At 41.6% G+C, this 16463-nt stretch overlaps 1 protein-coding gene across 1 annotated transcript in view; it reads left to right on the forward strand.

Moving 5' to 3' along the window:
- The first annotated feature begins 1886 nt into the window (after nucleotides 1-1886).
- EPS8L1 (EPS8 signaling adaptor L1) overlaps nucleotides 1887-16463 on the forward strand; it is a 123501-nt gene continuing 108924 nt past the window's right edge. The window contains exon 1 of the mRNA XM_063435790.1: nucleotides 1887-2000. The gene's annotated coding sequence lies outside the window, so the exon portion shown is untranslated. The remainder of the gene's footprint in view (nucleotides 2001-16463) is intronic.

Here is a 16463-nt window from a genome sequence, read left to right on the forward strand (position 1 = left end):
ACATTGATCTATTATTTAGGGGTCTGCCATGATCCCTTTCCAGCATCATGTCATCAGTGAGTGCCGGAAGCTCCTGCAAACAGCTTCTGTAAGCCCTCTTGAGCTAATCCCTGTAGTGCTAAGTCAGGTTATAGGCTGAGAACATCAGCTGATTGCGCTCAGACAAGGTGCTAAGCCCTGCACTGCCATTCTTAACCTAGTAAAGAGATTTTGTGATTGAGAGGAGCCGGGAGAAGCACTTGGTGGACCCCAAGTAGGAAGACAAAAAGTTACTAAATGGTTTAACTACTTACATGGGTTGGGGAGGGCACGCCAAGGCATCCCTGGTACAATAACCACTATGTGTCACTCGACATGTGCATAATCGTCCTCTCAACATATGATTAAACCACCAAAACCCAAACAATCCCCAAAAAGACACTGACATCACTTTATTTGGGTAAAAATGATCACAGCTTTAATTGATATAAAAAATTAGGTCATTGTCAACATAATTTCAGCATTGTTATATGAACTCCATCATACTGCCTTTATACAATTATAATCCCAGACAATGACCCAACCCTATATAAACAATAAAGCAAAACTACATTACAACACCATTTAATTAAACAATACTAGTTTAACCCCTTAAGGACACATAACATGTGTGACATTTCATGATTCCCTTTTATTCCAGAATTTTGGTCCTTAAGGGGTTAAACGCCTAACTGTTCTTGCTGAACAAAACATATCTAACATATCAATCCAACCTACTCCCCAACTTTTTTTATCTATCCAGCCGCCATGACCAAACGGGGGTAAAAACACCATCAGGGAGGGTGGGACAGCATCAGGTAAGTAAAGAGTAAGTTAAGATGGCCCCAACCTAAAATGTCCCCTTTATATATAATAAGCTCTGCCCACACTGAACTCTGAACCAATCCTAAGCACCAACATCATTCTATGCCTGTCTCCTAGCAATGTTAAAGGGATTCTCCAGTGCCAGAAGCCAGCGGGGGAGACCTAATGCGCATGCGTGGAAATGGCCGCACACACGTGTTAGACCTCCCCATAGGAAAGCATTGAAAAATGCTTCCAATGCTTTCCTATGGGGATTTCGGCGACACTGGAGGTCCTCACATAGCGTGAGGACGTCCAGCGTAGTTTTAAACCACTTTTCGTGTTCTATGAACACAGAAGTGCCCTCTAGTGACTGTCTACTAGTTTATGAAAACTGCAATAATTACACTTGCAGGATTAAGGGTAGTGGGAGTTGGCACCCAGACCACTCCAATGGGCAGAAGTGGTCTGGGTGCCTGTAAAATCCCTCTAAGGCCCACTCCCCTTAGCTATGCTGGTTCATGAGCTTCAGTTGTGTTTATGGTGATTGGAGTGTTCCTGTAAGCAATTGAAAATACTGGATACAAAGCACATTTTTAGAAAAAAGAAAAAAAATAACTTTTGGCTGTACGAGTTACCTGGTATATAAAGACGAATTACACTGTACAATGAAAGGCTTCAGTAAAAAAAATAAATTTGGAAACAAAAAATAGACTCCTTGCGGAAAACCACCCCAAAAACTAGGGACTAGGCAATTTAACACAGGTCCAATACTTGCAGTATTTAGCACTTGCTCACTGGGTCCAGCCTAAAGTCCCAGACATCCCTATTCATTTTATAACAGGGATAAGAATAGTACAGACACACTGTTCAATACACCTGATGCTGCCTTAGGCTTCTTAAAATATCAAACCATCATTTAAACCTCTCCCTCTCCAAGTGCTCTATGTATATTTATGTTGTCAATCTCCACCTGCGTTTCTAAGTGCAGGAATGTGGGTGTGACCCAGAGTGGGGAGAAAAACTGTAACAGGGACTGTACCTGTCACATTGTTACCTGGGACCAGAGGGAGGCACACAGAGGGACTTGTCCTTGTGATTTCTGGAGAAGGAATTTGTACACCTTGATCCTGGATTTTGGATTAACCAGCTGTTACTGATTTCTGGACAGTCCTAAGGTGAGCTGACTTCTGCATTTCTTGATCTTAGCAAACGTGTGTGAAACCAGGTCCAAAAAAAGTCACAACAGGTATACCTGTCAGTGTATTCTAAAAGCAATCACTACAGAAAACTCTTTGTATTCGGTGGAGAGTTTCAGTTCAGTGTTTGTTCCTATATAACTATAGTGGATTCCTGCTTTCTCTGAGCTGATTGATGTTCTATCTTCTGTAAGTCGGTTACTTTGTGACCAGTGAATCCTACACTGAAAAGCAGTATATAGTTATTGCTGTGAGGGGTGAGATTTAACTTGAATTTGCTAATCACATTGGTTAAAAGAACACACAAGGTATCAATATATTGTCTATAGCTCCCCGTGTAAGAGTTATGGCAGCCCTGAGAGGTTTGTGTAATTATTATTGTGAAAGGATGGGTTAAGATGGGAGTCATTTTGTAACTTGCTTCCAAACTTAATCAGTGTTTTGTGACCTTTACTGGAGTGGGAAGAACTGATTTTATGTTGATTGCTTTAGTCACTTTAAAATAATAAAAAAAACTGACATTTTCCAATCCAGGGGAATTGCTATATTGATTTTTAAATCCCCTGTTTATTTTTCGTACATGCCAGAAGAAAGCATAGGAGCTTGCACTCTAATCTACACTGAAACAAGCAGGATGAGACGTTTTTATCTTATTTTAAAATTGAACTAGATTTTTATCAACAAATACATTTTTTTGTGGTGAAATAGAGTCTAAGAGAGCATAATTACCTATATATAATCCAGGGAGATGTTTAATGGTTTAATGACTTTGAGAAGAAAGTGACTTGTTTCAGGAGAGCGTTTGAAATAAGATGGGTGCATTGGAGTGCCTCTGGAATCTCAACAATATATATTAAATTTTATTCAATTTGGTATAATATCATGTATTTTTTTGTTTTTCTATATAATTTTGATCTTGTTGCAATGGTTTTGGTTTTCAGTCTAAAGATTTAGACATTTATGTGTCTATGTTTATATAATCAGGAGGTGTACTCTGCACAGTAATCACCTATTAAACATTAAATATAATTTTTTTTTTTAAATATAAATATCCCAAAAATCTAAAATCCCCAAAATCTATATCCAAAGCTTACAATCAATATATGGTGTCTATGATGGAACGGTGAAACAGAATGTTTACTGCAATGTAATGTTTTTAGTTTGAAGTTGGGTCTCTGTCAATAAAACTCTGAAACAAGTGCAGTATTAACCAAAAAACTTGAGATCATGGGTCCCTGAAAGACAAAAAAATAAAATGTGGCCTTTGAAATGCCAACATTAAATGTCACTGGGGATACTATGATGTCACTGCGTTAAAAAAAACATAGCAGCATATATGATGATGAGCATAACAGTGATGTGAACATTGTGTGTCTGGTGCTGTACTGACATGGGGTGCAGCAGTGTACTCTGGCAAGGAATCTAGGTGCAGTTAGGGCATGAATTTGGGGCTTGCATCTACCTGTTACCTCTAGCAACAACTACCGACCCTCCCCTAGAATGACAGGCCCTGCCTAAATAACTCAACTCTTAAATAAGGTAACCATCACCAACCATAACCTTACCCTAGGACAGGGGTAGGCAACACTGGGCACTCCGGATGTACTATACCTCCTCTGATGCTTTGCCAGCATTACGGCTGTGAGAGCATTATGGGAGATTATATATCATTATAAGAGAACTGCGGCTTTCATTAGAACCTGTTTTTTTTGTATGTCATAACTCAAAAGGGTTTATTCACTAAAAGGTTTATGGCAGTGAATCGGAAAGCAAGTTGTAAAATTTAGGGCACAGTAGCCGATCTGGAAAAACATTTCAACTTGCCTTTAGTCTCAGCTTGCCTATTTTAGCCTGAATTTGTGCAATTTGGGTTTCAATTTACCACGTTTTGCTGTTTAGTAAATAAACCCTACCGTCGTTATCTAGGACCTTGTCTCACCCAGATGCTTATGAGACAAGTCACACCAGCCTTGCCTTATTTTAGAGGTTTATACACTATACACCGAATTTAAGTAAATTGAAAACGATTTCAAAATCTAGCCAGGCCATGACAATAGCCAGGGTGGGACAATTTTTGCAAACTGATTATGATCCAATAGCCCCTTTGGGTTCTAGCTGAGCATTCTGGGAGATGTAGTATTGTAGCATCTGGAACAGTAAGGGTTAAATCCCGTTGTCCTATTTTTGTTCTGCAGGTTAGCAACTCTGACATAGAAAGACAGATTTTAGCAGAGATAGCGGAACAATTAATAATTAGTTGATTGCCTGACCAAGTCATTTTTAACACAGTTCAGTGTTCTGTGAAAGGAAAGTGAACTGTACATTAGGAAAGTTTGTGTATAATATGTATATAATCTTTTTATATATTCAACTGATAAAAATAGTATTTTTACGAATGACACTTCTGGCTTGTATAGCTAAAGCCCACGCCTAAACCATAAATATTGATTTAGCCATGACAAATTACAGTAAAGTGGCGTTATACGAAGGTGTGCAGTTGTGCAAGCATGAATCAAAACTTGGGAAGTCATGGAACCTTTTGAGCTGTAGAATATGAAGCAACAATGCCAGGTGATTCAGCTAGCAATGTGGGGCTCACCTCTTGAGCACTTGTGGGGTTAATACACAACTGAAGGGGCAGCACTGGGTAAACCGACTGGCAAAATACATAGGATCATTCACTAAACTGAGAATTCAAAGTGCATTTCAAGGATAGAGTAGCCGAAATGGAAGCATAGGGGTTCTCTTCCCCCAATTTGGCTATTTTGACCTTAAATTTGAAATTTACTGTGAATTCCCAGTAATTGACACTTGACTGAATAAAAAGATGGATAAGCATTATAATGAAAAACAGAGAGGTAGGTAGTGGTGGTAGAATGAATTCTCCCATATCATTTTGTAGGGGTAAGAGAGAAAACAGATCTCCCCAATTATGGTGGCCTCTATTGCAGTAAATACTGTATTTTCACTAATGGCTGGGTATAATGAGGCCATTTAGAACCTTTTATGAATGGGTCATGGATGAATGATGCTGTGATTTACTTATGAAATCATTACTTGAGGAAACGCCAAGTAGTCTGTCCTGTTTCTGACACTTTATAAAATGCTGACTTTTATATTTGGGGGCAGAAACACCTCCCTAGCTGTCAATCAGACAGCCTTCCCCTTTACTCAATAAATTGTATTACAGCTCATTGAGAAGCATAGGAAAGTTGTGATCACCTGCGATCGCAACATTAGTCAATGAGAAGCCTATGATTGGTGTCTTCTCCAGCACAGACAGGTCTGCAGCTGTTGCAAGCTGGTTTTCCCCATATACCCTTAATAAAATATGCAGAAACAAAATACATGCATGTTTTCTTTGGAGTTATATCTACTGAATTCTTTAAAAAATATATATATATAAATGTATATATATATATATACAGGTAGTTCCCGACTTTACAAACTAATTGGTTCCAAAGCCTAGTTCATAAAGTGAGAGTTCATAAAGTGAGAACTAATTTCCCATAGACACAATGTAATAAACATGGGTTCCGTTCCTGACCAACAAATTTTACCATTGAAAACCTAAATTATTAAGTACAAATACAAAATGAAAGCATAGCAAATACATGTATGTTGTAGGAATTTTAAAGGCACACATACCATATTGAAATCTTCTTTAAATTATAATCAATCCTCATACTATTCAATGACGAGACATGCTGCATTTGTTGAATGGGGGCACCTCTCATAAGCCCTCCTACTTATTCATTTTCTTCATTATCAGCTTCCCCCTCCCCTTTAGCACTTTTCTTTTACTCCTTTTATTTTTACAGCTCTCAAACTCTCCTCCTTCTCCTCTCTTACTTTCAAGCTTGCATCTCTTTTTTTTTTTTTTATCACTTTTCTGTAACTCCTTTTATTTTTACAGCTCTCAAACTTTCTTCCTTCTCCCCTTTTTCAGGCTTTTCAGTCCTTCTCCTGCTCCTTACTATTGCTGCCTGCCAAAACATGGCACAATGGCAAACACACATACACACAGACATATGTGTCAGACACACACAGACAAATCAAGTCAAATCTCTACTCAATAGCACACAGTGCAATAATATTACAGAATCTGTAATGTATGCCCATGAAAGCACAAAAAGAATACAGTATAATCTAAACCTGTTTTTTAGACTTCCCTTTATCTTCAGGAACTGTGTTCCTGATCCTCATCTCTCTTCTTGTCTACTCCTGACCACAAATTATTCTTCTTCTCTTTTTGTTTGTGCTCCAAAGCACTCTTCTTGGTCCTTTTCCGTTGACCACTGACACAAAATGGCGGTGAAACAAAATGGCGGCGCATCCAGAAAAAAGTTCATAAAGGCGGTAGTTCATAAAGTGAGAAATGCCTGTATATATATATATAAAAACAATGATTCAATTTAATATGGATAAAAATGAAGTTTTTGATTGGTTTAGGATTATTTTAGTAAAGCCACTAGCATGTAAAAAAACAAACCAAAAACACTATTTATACTGTGCTCTTAAAGGAGTTTAAATATCACCATTTTAATGAATACAGAAAAAAGCTGTACTGCGTATAAATAGTTCGTACTTCACTTTTATCTGAAGCTTATCATCATACTACATGTGGTATAAAAGCTATGTTCAGGCCAGTTTTGCCACTTTGTTCTGGCTGTTAGTCACACCTCCCGATGTTTGTTTTATTCGGCGTTGGGGTGAGGGGGCTGGTACAAGGTGCCTTCTATTTTTAAACTGACTTCTCGACCTATTGATTACCAATTATGCAATTGAATAGGTCATGCACAAGTATTTTATTTACATAAACTATTTAAACAACTAATAGTTTAAGCACATATTATGGGTTTTATTGGGGCTCTTTGGCACATTCAAACAGCTTGACCTTTTGAGTCCCTGTGAAACAAGGAACTAGGGTGGGAAGAGGGACAGGGGGATTGTCTCCTAAATAAAAGGACACCTAGATGCTATATATACCCAAACCTAGGTGCAGTGTTTTTATTATTATTCATATTTAAGAAATAGCTGTAATCCTAATATAGGAAGGTATTTTCTGGATTTTACGTTTACATAGTTAAATGTGCAATTAATGAACCAATTTCCCTCTTTAAATATAAAGGATACAATACATAGTATAATAGTACATCTAGTTGTGCTAGGTGTCCATTAAATAGTTCAGGTTTCTTCCTCCCATGTACTAGTTTTGCATCCTTTGCTTTAAATACATTTTACATTGTCCCATTGCTTTTCATGATACAATAAGACGCAGGTTCTGGTTGAAGGCTAAAGAATGTGCTTCTCATTTAGTCTTGTAGTCAGTTAGGTTAAACAGGTGCATCCCAGCAGGCCTCTCTTTCTGCTCTGTGAACTAGTGGAAAAGGAGTGTGTTTGTGAGTCCAATCTTGTGTATTCAGCTTTTTCCACTTACACCGTCTCCTATTTGCTGAAAAGCTTCAAACCATTAAAAGACTTGCTATTGCCTTATACATGACAAGCTCCTTGATGCCTGGAAATGGAAGCAGTGTTCGCACCACCGGGATAATGTCTGAGCAGGTTAAGCCAAAACAGGAGACATGCTATAGACACCGCAGAGTCATCTTAATGCATGGCATTCTGGGCAGTTGCTCGGGGGCCGCACAGGCTTGATTAATAGTAAATAATTCATAGTAATTTAGTTTTGAGCCATCTCCGCCTGTGTGATTTAACAAGTGAGTACAATTTTTTTTGTTGAATTTCTTGTTTTTCATCCTCAAGGCTTATGTTATATTGTCCGAACATTTGTGTGGATTAATCTCTGCTGTACAGCATGTTTTTTTTTTTTTAAACACTGATTTTAATTTTATCGATAATTTCGTTTTTTTTAGTCCTGTGAGTGGTTCTGTAGACAGGGTCCCAGTGCACTGCTTTGCCAGGGGCCTATAATGCTGTTAGGACGGCTCTGGGTGTGGAGTGCTATTTTCTGTTTTAATGGAATCCAGTGAAGTTCCATTAGTACTGGTGACACAGGTTGTTTTTTGAGACTGTTGCACATAAATCAGGACACATTGGAGGTATGAATATTTTGAAAATTTTAGCAAATGTTATATGGTTCTCTAAAAAATAATAAGTATATATATATATATATATATATATATATATATATATATATATATATATATATATAGAGAGAGAGAGAGAGAGAGATTACAAACACACAGGGTGGCACAAAGCCATATAACTAGTTTTTCCAGAGTTTCAGCAAGAGATCATTTTGCCAGTGGTCACTCAACTACTCTGCAGGGTGCATACCCTCACCCTGGTGGTATAATGACATAACACAGCCATCCCGAAATGCTAAAGGCTATTGATAATGAACACCAGTTTTGTTGTCATAGCAATCACTTTACACACCCACTATGACTGACTACTGTACGTAATGCACATATCAGATCTTTTCATTGGCTACCAGGATCACACTGCAAACGTAAACACTGCTTCTAGTATTAAAAATAATTGTGGACCACTCTAAATGATAAAACACTTAGAGGCAGGGTTACTTACTAAAGTGAAAATTCAAAGTGAAAGGCGAGAGTAGCCAAACTAAAAGCACAGCTAATTTAGATAATTTCTCCAGTTTAACTATTTTGACCTTAAATTTGAAAACTCAATCCTTGAAGTTAAGATGAGGAATAGATCGATTTTTCGTACTGCCGATTATTATTTTGCCTGTGGCGAAAGTAACCTCGCCACTGGGTTTTGGAGAGGCCTGCTTGCCAGCCTCTTGCCCTGTGACTACAGCCCCTGGGGTGTATTGCGTTTTTAAAAACATTATTTGTGCATATTGGGACTTGGCACAATGCCCCTTTCAAACATGTGGCGACCATCTTAAATTGTCCAGCAGTGTTTTGTCGTCGAGTGTATGGAACTGTTTTCAGCATGGGACCATGGGCATGGTGGGGCAAAAATAAGACTTCCAGGAAATCCCTGAACCGATCTGGGTGATTTTTGGATATGTTGTTCACCCAGATCGGGGTTATCAGGGGATGTGACTTGTGGGGATATGTTGTATTTTGGGGGTTTGTAAAAATTTTTGTTTTTTCCGTTTAGAGTTAATTGAGTTAGCCCATTGTCTTTGTTAATTGTATCACAGGCAGAGGGGAGGGTTTGTGTACATTATCTGGGAATGTCTAAGTGTACAATACTGTTTTGATTGGTTTTGTGACTTTGTGTCCTGTGCTCCACAAGGTCCACCTGGACCTCAGATCTGCTGAGTTCCTGTTTATATATATATATATTTATTATTGTTTTTATTATTTATATAGCGCCAACAAATTCCGTAGCGCTGTATGGATGCAGCCTCTGAAGATAGGTGCAGCTCAGGAGAATGTATACCACACTGCTAAAGCGTCCTGAATAGATGGCTGTATTGACCGTTTACGCATGCGTGAAGCCCACAATTAGCTGAATAAAAACTCTGGAAAGAAAGCCTTGCCTATTCTTCAAAATGGCAATGCTTTACATTGCAGGTTTAATATGACAGGGGCATTGCACCCAGACATTGAGGTGAAGTGGTTTTGGTGCTTTTAGTGGTTCTTTAATAATAATAATAAAAAATGGTGCTGTGAGACTGCAGCCCACATACCTGTATGTTACTGACCTAAGGGGAAATCTCCCTCTGTACCCCTTGCCAGACTTTACCTGGTCCTCGCCAGTTGCTATCAATGGACGTGAAACTCTTCTATATTTTGTATCTTAGTGGAAAAGATTAAATTCACTAAACAACGAATTGCGAAGTAAAAACCGAAAACATTTATACTAAAAAGCTATGACTATAGCTGACAGATAGATAGATAGATAGATAGATAGATATATATATATATATATTTATTTCTATGCATGCTATTTTTGTGTACATTTTGCAGTTTGGGTTTCAACGCACACAGGGCTATCCAGTAGACAGGGAATAGCAAATTGCAGGCCAAAGTGGCTGAGCTAGAATCTTTCAATTTTGGTTATGATCCCAATTTGTACATTGTTGACTCTTCATGACTTATCATGACATATATATATTACATCAGCGTGTTCTTTCTTTCTCTTTCCAACAATCACATGTATTAGTGCATCTATTGTGTGCATATCGCAGTGACTTAAAGCCACATGTGTAACAAAACCTAAAGCAGTATATTTCTTAAACACTTCCTTTAAATATAATCTCTCACAATTATCGGTTAGTAAATAATACTCAACTTAAAACATTCCAAGGGTATCTTATTTGATTTAAGGAGATAAAGAGACTGGGAAAAAAAATCTGATCTCACCACACTGCTTTGATTTACTCTAATAAACGATAAAAAGGAAAGTGAAGAGGAAAAGCCCAATAAAATATTTGTAAAGGGAGTCTAAATGACTGCTGCAGACATATTGTAATCCCAATAAAACACCAAGTACAGCATAAGTAATTAATGCCCTTTTAAACAATTTAAAAAGGAACTGTCACCTTTGAAGTAAAGACAGTTCCTTCCTCACTCATCCTTGTAAATTCATTTAAAATGGTTTCTGAGATGCAATGATTACTGTAAGCACCATAACCACTAGTTTGTTTATTATTGTATTTATTTTGGAACACCAATGAATCATTTCAGGCCTGGCAGTGTGCTATTTGTTACATACCAGGATCATGTGCAATGCTACCAAGTGTCCCTACTTAGGAGAGTTGGTCCCTATTTTGGGCCCTAAATTCCTCTGTCTCTCTTTTCTATCCTAATGTATAAACCAAGGTTTTACAGCAATAATACTCACAGTAATTTGTATTTAAACTATAATATATGCGTTTAGAAATCAGTATGTGTAAATAATGTACTTGTTCTAAATTTAATTTAACTTGCATAAATTGCTATTAATAAGTCACCTAAAATTTCTTGGAAAAACACCGCCCCTTGCCACACCAGAACTCACACCCCTAAAATTAAAGGTTCCCTCTTTGTCCGTTTAAAATGTTGGGACTTGTGCATATGCAAGTCACATTCGGCAAGGCAGCAATTTCAAGCCTTGCCTGACATAATGCAGAATTCATAAGTGTCTTCTATAACATCTCACAAACAAATTAGCCTTCTCGGTTTTGAAACATTTTTTTTTTTTTTAGAAATAAATCTAGTTACAAATAATGCAGTTCTAAATTAAGTTATTATGGTGCCAGGAGGCCCCTGAGTGCATTCTTATCTCACATAAAATAATTGGCAAAACATAATTTTCCACTGTTCTATATAGTGTGTGTGTGTGTGTGTGTGTGTGTATATATATATATGTATATATATATATATATATGTGTATGTATATATATATATATATGTGTGTGTGTGTGTGTATTTTTACACAGATAGTACTCTCATATACACAACATTGTTCTAATATTTATTTTCATTCCAGGTTTAACATACCTCTAGTGGCCCTTACAGCCACTAGGGGCACTTCCACTGCCATAACAGAGTTATTCAATAAACTGATTCTCATAGAAAGCATTTGATTAGCACAGCCTGGCGTTTTGGTGTGCATGCGTCCTACCCAGGGGCGTATTAGCCGCGAGGCAAACAAGGCATTTGCCTTGGGCGGCATTTTCCAGGGGGCGGCAAAAAAAGCCGCCCCCCAAATGCCCAAGGCAAATGTCTTGTTAGCCTTGCGGCTAACAGACATGCTGGGCTGCTGCTTGGCGGTCGGGCGGCGCTGCTGGGCGGGCGGCGAGGGAGCACTTCCTTTGAGCTGTCTGCTCAGCTCCCTCGCGCGCCGCACAGTGAGGCTGGGAGCCGGAATATGACGTCATATTCCGGCTCCGCCTCCCAGCCTCACTGTGCGGCGCGCGAGGGAGCTGAGCAGACAGCTCAAAGGAAGTGCTCCCTCGCCGCCCGCCCAGCAGCGCCGCCCGCCCGCCCGCCCAGCAGCCACTGGACCACCAGGGAAAAAAGAAGGTCCCCCCCCCCCAGCATTCCCAAAGGTAAGGAGGCTGGGGGGGGTTAAAGTAAAAAAAAAAAAGCCACTGGACCACCAGGGAAAAAAGAAGCCCCCCCCAGCATTCCCAAAGGTAAGGAGGCTGGGGGGGTTAAAGTAAAAAAAAAAAAGTGTTAATGTGAGTGTCTGTTAGTGAGTGTGAGTGTGTGTGTGTGTCTGTTAGTGAGTATGAGTGTGTGTGTGTCTGTTGGTGAGTGTGAGTGTGTGTGTGTCTGTTAGTGAGTATGAGTGTGTGTGTGTCTGTTAGTGAGTGTGAGTGTGTGTCTGTTAGTGAGTGTGAGTGTGTGTCTGTTAGTGAGTATGAGTGTGTGTGAGTGAGTGTGTGTGTGTCTGTTAGTGAGTGTGTGTGTCTGTTAGTGAGTGTGTGTGTCTGTTAGTGAGTGTGTGTGTGTGTGTCTGTTAGTGTGTGTGTCTGTTAGTGTGTGTGTCTGTTAGTGTGTTTGCCTATGAGTGTGTGTGTGTGTCTGCTAGTTTGTGTCTGCTAGTTTGTGTCTGCTAGTGAGTGTGTGTCTGTTAGTGTGTGTGTCTGTTAGTGTGTGTGTCTGTTAGTGTGTGTGTCTGTTAGTGTGTGTGTCTGTTAGTGTGTGTGTCTGTTAGTGTGAGTGTCTGTTAGTGAGTGAGTTTGTCTGTTAGTGAGTGAGTTTGTCTGTTAGTGAGTGAGTTTGTCTGTTAGTGAGTGAGTTTGTCTGTTAGTGAGTGAGTTTGTCTGTTAGTGAGTGAGTTTGTCTGTTAGTGAGTGAGTTTGTCTGTTAGTGAGTGAGTTTGTCTGTTAGTGAGTGAGTTTGTCTGTTAGTGAGTGAGTTTGTCTGTTAGTGAGTGAGTTTGTCTGTTAGTGAGTGAGTTTGTCTGTTAGTGAGTGAGTTTGTCTGTTAGTGAGTGAGTTTGTCTGTTAGTGAGTGAGTTTGTCTGTTAGTGAGTGAGTTTGTCTGTTACTGAGTGTGAGTTTGTCTGTTACTGAGTGTGAGTTTGTCTATTAGTGTGTGTGTTTCTGTTAGCGAGTGTGTTTCTGTTAGCTAGTGTGTGTTTCTGTTAGCTAGTGTATGCGTATCTGTCAGTGAATGTGTGTGTGTGTATTTAGAATGCGGGGCGGGGTAAAGGTTGGGTGGGGGTGGCGCGTGGGGGGCGCCTGAGATTTGTTCTGCCTAGGGCAGCACAAAACCAGGATACACCACTGGTCCTACCCTCTCAATGCTTTCCCATTGAAGCATTGGATTTGCTGAGATCAATTATCTCAGACAACATGGTGAGATAAGTAAATCTTACCTTTTAAACCCTCATGGGGGACAGACACATACAAAGTTTGTATTCCTAATGCTATAGTTTTTCCTCTAAAACTCATTTGGAGATGTGGTGGGATGTCTGTTGGCAGACTATTCCAGAAAAGAGGCTGCAGGCAGGAATTGTGCAGAGCCTTTGCTTGGGCTCGTAGCCCACATGACATTTGCACAGACGTTATTCGGCATGTGCTAAAACTTTATATAAACCTTTGCACGGACGTTATTCGTCATGCACTATAACCTTATACTAAATAAGACACGGACACAGTTAATTCTGTTGGAGTACAAAGTCCACAGCTTTTATTAATTAAATTAGCATAATTAACATAATTTAGGGTCATTGTCCAACTATACATTAAATTACTATACCCCCCACACAGTACCCCTGACAATGACCCTACCAATTGAACAATATATAACCAAATAACAATTAACTTGAAACACGGCCTACCAAAGAGGCCCCACATCATATTGATAACTGTAGGGGTGTACCTCAGACACCCCTACACCCCCAGGTTCGTCGCCACCGAAGAGCTAGAACCAACCAGTCCTTAATTCCATCAGGCCTACACCTCGGCCTGTCCAGTTCAAACTCCACGCCAAATTCCAATTTTTACTATGCCCTGTTCCGCCACAGCACATGGCTTGACCTCCTTAAGCGCATGTGCGACCCCCACCACACCTAAACAGGGCCTGCTCAATACCTTCGTGGAAGCCAAGGTTCAACAAATCATTCCCCACGTCTGACAGGTGTAACCCGTCCCTCCTAAAATACCCAGGCAACATGCCCTCCAACTCCCTGTGCCGCACCACTATGCCCCCAGAACGTCTGATAAAAACTGCCATCATCTTATTAATTTTACCCCGTGATCGAGCTATTGCAGCTGGATCCCTGGCGTGTCTCCACGCAAAGCGCGGAACCATCTCGGACCACACCACCACCACGCCAGGAACCAGCTCCCTCAGCCGATCCACATCCCTTTTCATCCTCCTCACCAACTCCCTTTGGGGAATCCCACCTAAGTCGTTCCCCCCCCTCCGTGAACCAACACTACATCCGGGACCGACCCACCAACCACTTTTCGAAACAAGAAACTACATAAACTCTGCCAACTAGCGCCCCTAAAACCAAACCAATATAGAGTCACTCGTTCCAATGGAAAGCCCAGCTGTGATCCGCTTCTGCGAACTGCGGCTCTCTTCTCCGCCCAGTACACATACGAGTGGCCCAGCAACCAAACTTCCAAACCTGAAGAGACAAAATTAGTGGCAGAAAAAAGGCAACGTCCCCATCCCAAATTCTTGCACCCAAGCAATTACACCAACTTATCCGGCCTTACATACGAGCGGAATCGCACGGATTCCCACCTCCCTATTTGTTTGATCCTCTCGTCCCCCAAACCTAAACGCGCAGCCTCCGTCGCTGCCCCAATGCGAAAAGAGTGCGTCCCAAATTGACTCGGATCCAGGCCCATCTTCTGCAATCCCATCCTAAAGACCCGCAGAAACTGAAATCGTGACAACGCCGAGCCATCGGCGTGTAAAAAGAAACAACCCTTCCCTTCTGGCCGAACCTCACAGTACCTTGTGCCGCAAGCCACCGGGCAAGCCCCTGATCCTGGCAACTCATATAGCACCACCGCACAACCCTTGCCGTAAACGTCCGTTTTAGACCGGCGCAGCCATATCTGCACCCGATCACTACCTATGACCACGTCCTCGAACATCAAACCGCCGTTCCCCAACTTGTTGGCACTCACCAGCTCACTAATGCGAAAAGCACCAAAAAACGCCCAGACAAACGCCCCAGAAAATAGTGCTACTTCGGAAGGGGAATTACACAGATCGATCAACACCCCTAACAGGTTTTGCAAGACCGAAAACGACACTGGCCGCCTCGGGTCCGCGAGCTTCTTACCCCTTTTAAAGCCCTTCAAAGCCTGGCGTATTAGAAAATTCTTCGTAATGTCCTCCCACCCGTTGAACTTGAACAAAAACGCCATGGCAGACATGCACCTATCTATCACGGCCGGTGACGCCTGTTTAGCAAACAAGCGACACAGCACGTCCACCCTCTGCCCCTGCGAACTGTCACCCCCTACCTGCTGTACCGCCACGTCCCATTCTTTCCAAACCTTGACGTAGCCCGACCAAGTGCTCGGTGCCAGAGAATTCTTTATACACTCCCCAAGCATGCGGTCCCGAGCTGCCACATCTCGCCAGGGCAAGCCTGCCCCTGCGCCATAGCTTCCGGCGCCGCTTCCCGAAATCGTTCCCACTGAAAACGAGAGAGCGCATCAGCTACCACATTCAACATACCAGGGATGTGCCTAGCCCTAAACACCAAATTGAAAGACATACAGAGAAGGACAAAACGCCGCAGCAAACACAAAACTGGGGGAGACGACGCCGACAAACTATTGATCGCCTGTACTACCGCCATGTTATCTGAGTGAAATACAATATGCTTGTTGGACAACACCTGTCCCCACAAACTCACCGCTACCACCACCGGGAATAGCTCCAGAAACGCCAGGTTTTTAATCAGCGAGCTCTGCCTCCAGGCCTCAGGCCATGGCTCGGCGCACCAGTGACCCCCCAGGTAAGCCCCAAAGCCTATGCTACCAGAAGCGTCGGTGTATAGACCAACAACCTCCCCAGATGCCGCCGGCTCTCGAAAAATCACCGTCCCATTAAAAGCCTGCAAGAACCGGTCCCACACCATTAAATCCGCCTTCATATCCGCCGAAACCCTGATGTAATGCGACGGCAGTCGCACCTTGCTCGTAGCTTGCGCAAGGCGCCTACAGAAAACCCTCCCCATGGGTATGACCCGGCACGCGAAATTAAGGCTCCCCACCAGCGATTGGAGCCCACGCAGTGTCACCTTCTTGGCCCTCCCTACCGTTGCCACCAGCTCGCGTAGCCGTGATAATTTGTCCCCCGGTAGCCTGCATTCCCATTTACCGGAGTCAATTTCTAAACCCAAAAAACTAAGGCACGTCGTAGGCCCTACCGTCTTGTCCTCCGCCAGGGGAACCCCTACTTTGTGCGCCACCCATTGAAACCCGTCCAATATCTGTTTACAACGGTCCGAGTCCCGCGGGCCCACGCAAAGAAAGTCGTCGAGGTAATGCACCACCCCGCCCCCTGCCGACTCCGTCCGCACAAC

The sequence above is a fragment of the Pelobates fuscus genome, chromosome 11 (assembly GCF_036172605.1).
Source record: "Pelobates fuscus isolate aPelFus1 chromosome 11, aPelFus1.pri, whole genome shotgun sequence".
NCBI classification, from domain to species: domain Eukaryota; kingdom Metazoa; phylum Chordata; class Amphibia; order Anura; family Pelobatidae; genus Pelobates; species Pelobates fuscus.